This window comes from Calypte anna, chromosome 4, assembly GCF_003957555.1.
Source record: "Calypte anna isolate BGI_N300 chromosome 4, bCalAnn1_v1.p, whole genome shotgun sequence".
NCBI classification, from domain to species: Eukaryota; Metazoa; Chordata; class Aves; order Apodiformes; family Trochilidae; genus Calypte; species Calypte anna.
Window position 1 is genome coordinate 3396106 of NC_044247.1, and position 6728 is coordinate 3402833.

Consider the following 6728-nt stretch of genomic DNA (forward strand, 5'->3'; position numbering starts at 1 on the left):
GTAAGGAAGAATATAAAGTGTTTGAAATCTTCACGTGTGGGGTGAATTTCTGGAGAGGGCTGTGTCTCCCAGGGAAAGTGAAAAACATCTACAAAGCTTTTCATGTGTCTTTTCTGGCTGCCAAGGAATGGGACAGCCCCATAGCCATGGAATCATTGCCATGAAGCTTCCAGACATTTGCACACTCAGCTGAAGGTGCTTTCCCACTTCATAATTTTTTTCCACTTTGGGGGAAACTGTAGGTTTACAGCAAAAAAAAGCAAAATCCCACCAGCCACTGGATGAATACCCATCACACTTAACATCCCAGCTGCCTGCTGCTGCTGCTGGGCAGGAGTGGTTGGGAAAAAAAGCCTGTAGCTGCATTTTCCCAGGAAAAGAAGTCCTCTCCAGCCTTCAAAAGGGCACAAACTGCCCACAAGACTTCACACTCGTGCTGAGAAAAAAAAATGCCACCCTCTACCTGGGAAAAGACAGGAAAAAGTTCCCGATGATGGGAAGTGGTTAAGCACATCCCTGCCGGCAGGAATCGTGGCCCCTCCAGGAGGCAACGACTGCCATGAATAATTCATGACCCCCAGAGCCCTGTGCCCCCTCCCACGAGTGGGTGGTGCACTTATCACTACAGCCCAGGGCTGAGGAGGAGGATGCTAGTACAGGCTGTGTGTTTCTCCTGCCTCTGGCTGGGGGAGGCAAGAGGAGGTCTGCATTCCTAGCGTTGCCAGGGCTTTGTCATCTCCGTGGTATCAGGCCACGGGTGCTGCACACAGCTCCAAGGGTGGGTTAATAGCTTCTAACGCACCCATGGAATACAGAGGGTGGTGTCCACTCCTCTGATTACACTTGACCAGGGTGTGCCTGCATTTTGGGGCATGCAAGGAGGGAGAACTCCTAGAGGAAAACCTTCTCACTCACAGGCTAGAGGGAGAAAGCACAGGCAGGCTGGGAGCAGCCCAGCTGCTCTCTTGCAGTTGATGGCTTCCCTCTTCCTTCCTCCTGTCTCTGCTCAAACAGAATTCTATGTCCGGTGCCTAAGGGCATTTTGCATTCCCAGAGCCCATCCATGGTTCTGCAATGCCCACTTTTCTCCTGGAAGGCTGATGCACAGCTGATGGGAATGGAGCTGGTCCAGCCACAGAGCTGGGAAGGGCAAGAAAGGGAAACAGAAAAACATGGAAAGGAGCTGGATAGAAACCCCTTGGCTTTAGTATCCTCTTCCCTCACCACTCCAGATCCAGCAGCCCCCTGAACCAAGAGTGAGGCCAGACAGTGCTGAGCCCTCACTTGTGGCTGCTCTGGCAGGACAGAGGACACTGGATGTGCCCCAGAGCTGTGTCACTGGAGGCGTCCTAAGCACCAAACCTGCCCCAACAGAAACCTCTTTCCTAGGCACCTTGCTTTCCCAAGGCAGGGAGAGGGACAGGGAGATGGCAGTGCTTCACATCTCCATGGCAACCTACTGAAGACTGCTCAACTGTGCACATCCTGCATCTTAAGGATGAGCCTTGGCAATTCAATATACCTGACAGGGTTGAGCTGGGGGTCCTCTCCTGCAGGGTTTTGCATAGGAGTGTGGTACAGCTCAGCTGAAGGTGTCTCCAGTCCCAGGGAGCTGCCCAACAGAGGGCACTTGCTGTCAGCACCAGGTGGTTGTAGACCTTGGTTTCCCCAGCTGCTGAGTCACAGATGGGTTCAATCACTAAATAGGCTGTATTTGCTGTTTAGGGTTTATGTTGTCCCAGTCTGTTACAGCATATGTCTGAGTGCCCCTGTGATGAGCCAGGCTGGTGGCAAGGGCTGATCTCTGCAGGATGCTGCTCCAGAGACACAAACTCTCTCCCAGAGCATTAGGAAAAGTGCAATGTACATCCCAACAGTGGCAGTGTTTAATTCATTACTCTGAAGGGCAATACCCAGTGCCTAAAATTAGGCTTACACATCTTATTTTAGGTACTTCAATAAATAGATTCTTTTGCCTCTTGTTTTTTCCTCCCTGGCACTGCTTAGCACCCAGAGGCTTCCTGGGAGGTGTTCTGTTCTTGGGCATGTTGGAGAAACCCAGCAGCACTGGGTGTAAGAAGACCAAATCCTCCTGTATCCCTAATCTACCTTGGGTAGAAGTCAGGGCCTGGAAAAGGAGGAGCTGCAACACTACTCCCATCCCAGGAGGCCACAACCCTCCTGGTGTTGCAGAAGCCTAGTGCCTGGCAAGTGGCTGTTTCAGCAGCTCTTAATTAGCATTATAAATAATCAGCATCCCCAGGGTGGGTGGAGGGATTTACTTCAGCTTGATTACTCCCCAGGGGTGCCCCTGTAGCACCTCCCTGCTGCAGGCTGCTACCCCAGCCTACAGGAGGGACTGAAGCAGTTTGACTTTTCTCCATCTCATGACAGGTGACAGATGCAGCAGGAACATGTTGGGCACAGTCAGCAGTGTGGAGACCTGTCTGGGGCTGTAGCCCCATGTAAAGGGAACCGTGGGGGAAAAATGATGCCACCCAGGTCCCTGCTCAGGATGCTGACTGAAGCAGGACCTACTGCTCCCTCTCCATGCCTGGAGGGGCAGGTGGCCACCCTGCAGCTCCCCATATGAGGCTGCAGCTCTCTGAAACCATCTGCCTCTGCACGTGTACCCTGCACTCTTCCCTTGCACGTGTACCCACGTAGAAAAAGGTCAGACTTCCCGGGAGCTAAAAATAATACCAGGCAGTGGAGTTTGTCCAGGAGATGGTAAGGGAATGAGGAGGTATGGAGCAGAAGGTGTCATTTCACTGCTGGCTCCTCCAGTAACAGGGCATGGGGAGAAGGGTAATGAGTCAAGGCTGCCATCAGACAGAGGGAAATCGCTGCTGAATGAGCAGGGTGCATGCTGGGGTAATTCAGCTCCGTGCTGCATTGCTCCTCTAAGGCTGTGGGGTGCTGGAAGGGATCTGCAGCCACCTGCCCTGGGGCTGTGCTGGGGTACAGTGGGGAAGAGGCAGAGCTGCCTGGCCACGGGAGGCTGCGTGCTGCCAGGATGCTTCCCAGAAGGCAACAACATTGAGATATTGGGGTAGATGTGTGTCTTGGTGAGATAGGGTGTTGTAGGATCCTGTAATGTAGCAGTGACAGGGCTGCTTCCAAGTATGAAAACCTCTGGTGCTAAATGCAAGAGTGAGTGCAAACACAGAATCTAATTACCACAGATCCTCCAGAGCCAGCTCTGCCTGCTCTCCCCAGGCTGTCAGATGCTCTCTAGCAAATGCCTCTGTCTCCTAGCCATGGCCAAATCAAAGCCATTTATTATCTTGGGATCTTGTTCTAGCAAGAACAGCAAAGAGCAGGAGTGAAGAGGGGAGAAGCTCCTGTAATTCCTTGTAGCAAGATCAGTAGCATGGTGAGGTTTAAGCCCCATGTGACAGAGAGGGGACAAAGGCCACTGACCTTCCCTGCCAAGGAAGCACCCATCCCACAGCAAGCTTTGCTGGGGGGGAATGATCTTCATTCCCCATCACTGGCATGGGCAAAGGCATGAACAAAGGAATTTGCTCTTTAATGCCGTGTCCTCCAGATCTTGCCTCCTATAATGGGTTAGAGCACCTCTCAGGTCCCTTATAACCCCAACAGGCTCCTACCATAACATGGAAGCAAAACAACAGCAACAAAACCATGGCAACAGGTCCAAGTAGCAAAGGCACTCAGCTTCACTGCACTGCTCTCATCTGAGCTTTTAGAAGGGGCTGAGCAAGATGACTGGCAGCCCCAGCAGCTTTGTGCAGATGAACCAGTTTAGTCAAGTAAGGAGCTGGAGAGCTGCCATCTCTGGCCAGCTATGGCATTTCTCTGCTGGCTCTTCAATTGCTGCTGCAGGTGAGAGAAAGCAGCTGATAACCATCACCTCTCCTGCACCAAGTCTGATCATGAGGGAAGCTCCTGGTGGGACAACATCCATGACAGCACCATGGAGATGCTGTTCCCTGGGTGCTGCATCCCTATAAGGACTGGGCTTGGAGCCTCAGCAGAGCATCTTGCTCTGCCCTGGGGCTTTGGACTGTGAGTGCTCCTGGCTTTGGTGGTTCATGCTCTCTCAGCCTGGCTTCCTTGTGTGGCTGCTGCTGCTTGTCCATGCTTGGCCCCTAGTCTGCCTTCAGCTTTGGGGTGGAAGCAGATACCAGGTTGAATGTGTGATCCCAGAGATACTATCTGACAGGTTTATAGAAAATCAGCAATTGAGTGGAAAACAGAAATCCCTTTTCCTGCCCTCTGTGGTGGGAAAAAAATGTGCTGTGTAAGAGTAATGACTCCTTAGTAACACCACATGGAAGGCTTTGAGAGTCCCATCGAAAAGAACCTTTACTTCATGGTGACATCTTTAAGGGAGGCTGATTTCAGGTCTCAGAGACAAATCCACAGGGGATTCCTTTATACTTTTCAAGCCTTTGTCTTTCTACTGTGTTCATTTGCCCCATATGTAAGCAACTGCAGCATCACTGGTACAGAGAATCCCTGTCCTGGGAGCAGCATGAGATGTGAATCCAGGTCTGTCCCAGTCTGTCTGAACCAGAAATGCTCCCTACACCTACAGCAACAGCACTGGGCTGATAACTACTCTATAGATCCAGCCAAAAACCTCCAAAAACCTTGTTCTGATGGCTAGAAGCAAGAGTCCATTGCCTTGCACCCAAAGCTGTGCTGCAGTCACATGGAAGTACAGCCTCAGGGCTCCTGTGTGGCAGTGCCTGGGCTGCTCTCGATGCTTCCCCACGAGGAACATCATGAGTCCAGTTACAACTCCTGGGCCAGGAATCAGTCCCTGCTGGGCTGCAGTCCTGCCAAACAGCAAAATAACTCTTTACAGACCAAATCACCCATCCTCTGCTGAAAACATTGGACTTTTGCTCCAGTGAGCACCCATGGGCATGCAAACTTGCACTCATCTCGTTAAACTGCTGTGTGAAAAATGCTCTTTTCCAGTTTGAAGGGTGTTTTTCTGTAATTGGAATGAATTCCTAATTGCATGTTTAATTGAGGCCTTTGGGGACTGAAGATGAAGAGGCTGGGCTTTGGCCAAGCAGAGAGACAAATCTGGGAGAGGCAGGAAAACGATGACCTGGAGGCTGGCAATCCCTGTGCTATGGCTGCTGTTGGAATTTTCTCCCCACGCCTGGAGTGGGCATCTCATTCCTGTGAGTGAAGCAGATGCTCACGCTTACAAAATATCCTTGTGACTATTCAGGAGTCACTATGTCACCCTGGGAACTACCATTCTCCAGCTTTTGCAGGATGCCTGTGTCCATCTTCCAGGTCCCTTCATCCTGTCTCTGAATTCCTCAGGGTACCCTAGCAGTGAAAGCTGTGGAGTGGGTGGCTTGAAAGCTTCACACCCTCACTGCTTGTCCATCACCAGAGGGAAGGAGAAGCCTCTTCACAGCTTCAGCTTTGAAATTGTGAGTTCTGGGCTGCCTAGGCCTTTCTGTTCTTGGCATACCATGCAAAGGAGCATCTCCATAGTCCTCTGAGATAATTGCAGGCATTAGTGTGCCCTGCCAGCTGGTGAGAAATCTTTTGGAAAAGGAAATGATCTCTCTGCTCCCAGCTCTGCTCCCTTGTGCTGTTACTCTCCTTTCAGCTGGGGAGCCTGCTGCTTACATAAACTGCTCACTCTCAAGCACGGATGGAGCTGTTTGCTTCACACTCCACTGGGCTCTGCAAGCTCATTTCATATTTTCTTGGTTTAATGGAGTGTTTACTCCACAACAGCCTTCCCTCCACACCTAGCAGGAGGGACTCTGAACTATCACCCTGACTTTCCCACCGAGCAAGGAGCAGAAAATCTCTCCCTCCCTGCGGCAGCTCCTGGTGCTGCTGGCATTGAATGCTGGTCCCCAGATCCTACCAAGAGGGCTTGTATCCAGCTAGGTTTATTTCTGCCCTGGGAAGAAGCTTCTTTTTTGGTCTGGAGTCTTAGGAACAGACTCTTCAGCTTTGAGCAGGTAGCACTGAGACTGGGACATGTTCCAGAGTCATACCATGCCACGACAGTGCAGGTATAACCAGGTGACAAGGATCTGGCTTGACAACTGTCAGGCTTGTTTCATAATAGCTGCCAAACTGCCATCAGGTAGTCGTGATTTATCCTACTCTCTCTGGCTTGGAGTGAGGGACGGAGTAGGACGGGGCTGCTCTGCTTTTTTTGTAGAAGAAAGAAGAGCCAGATATGCACAGATACCTTTTCATCTGTCCCCCTTACATGACTGTGGCACTTGCTCTGCTCCCCACTTCCCATCCTCATCTGATTCCCTCTCTGCTGCTCTGGGGGCAGTGAGTATAGTACCAGGGCAGGTGTTCTTACAACCACAGTAAGTCCCATCATCATCACTACTCTGATCAGTGGCTGTGCATATTGACTCTGTGTCATCTTCCTTTACTTGAGCCCTCACTGCTGAGGAAGCCATGCCTACCAGGATGCAGTTCCTTTGGAAAACAAGAGACCCCTTGAAGTTTTTCTTTCCATGAGGTCTGTGGTGTACATTTGTCACCTTGGTTTAACCATCATTATGCTGTTCTTTCTGATAAAAAAGCCCAGCAGAGTCTTTTCTGAAGTACCTCAAGTATTGCACTCAGCAGTGAAACCCCTCATCTTGTCATCATGACCAGTTAAGAGTCCCTTGGGGGATGGCAATAATGCATCTAATTAACAAGAGGCTAATTCAGCACTAAGCAGAACTGTGGAAAAGAAGCAAGTGTTG